Below are 1054 nucleotides of genomic sequence, written 5' to 3' on the forward strand. Positions count from 1 at the left end.
TGGCCCTGCAGCTGCGCTGGTGGTCTGGAGCTGCCAGAGCCTCCTGGAGCTCCACGGCTCCTGGCATGGCCTGGCTGAGCAACAGGAGAGGGATGGCACTGGCACAGGGCACGGCCTGCACCACATCAAGACCACACGGGAAACCCACAAGGAACCTTGGCAACGTGCTCCACAGCTGGCACAGGGGTGGCCTTGCTGTCCCCCAATGCCACTCCCCTTATTTCCCCAGGTCCCCCTGTCCCCTATGGGTCAGAGTCCCCCAGCAAACCCCTTTTCATTCCCACCCTCCATGCACTGTGATGTCTTTTGGGGAGACAGGGCACCCCAACCCCTCCTCGGAGGGTCCCTGCCCACAGCACGCACACGCAGACACCCAGGAGCTGGGGGGGTTTCTAGGCAAATCTTTATGTTGCTGGGGGGCAGGGGGCTGAGTTTCGGGGGGCTGCGACTCCGTAGCTCCGGGAACCAGCGGAAGCTTCCCCTGTGTTCAAAAGGCACCAATTTCAGTTTGCGTTTCGGTTACAGCTGGTACAACAGCAAAACCCAGGACGTGAGAACGTGCAGGTCAGGCTCCTGCCCCCAGCTCCCCCATTACCCCCTACCACAGCCCCCAGCTTTACACAGGGACAGCACCACCCGTCCCTGCCACCCTGCCCCACTGCAAGGGGTGGCTTCCACACCGTTAAAATCTGCTGGCCACCGGAGAGCACTTCACCCAAAAGGGGAACAGCCACAGCCTTGCCCCAGATTACCAGATGAATCCCTGGCCCAATTCAATGGGGCCATGGCCTCCAGGCCAGGAATTTGTATGGAGAGAGGACAGCGGGAAGGGCGCAGGCACGAATCCACCTCCCAGCTTTGCTTCATCACGGGCACAGCTCCGAAACCAGTTCTGGCCTCTGGCCGAAGGGAGGAAGAAGAGGAAGGGGATGATGGCCACAGTCCCTCACCCCTCTACCAGCAGAGCCCCCTGCCCCTGGTGAGCACAGGAGTCTCTATGTACATGTCTACTCACACCGGGCAGAGGGGGATGCGTGTCTGGGGACAGGGTAGG

This window comes from Mesitornis unicolor, unplaced genomic scaffold, assembly GCF_000695765.1.
Source record: "Mesitornis unicolor isolate BGI_N332 unplaced genomic scaffold, ASM69576v1 scaffold31976, whole genome shotgun sequence".
Classification (NCBI taxonomy): Eukaryota; Metazoa; Chordata; class Aves; order Mesitornithiformes; family Mesitornithidae; genus Mesitornis; species Mesitornis unicolor.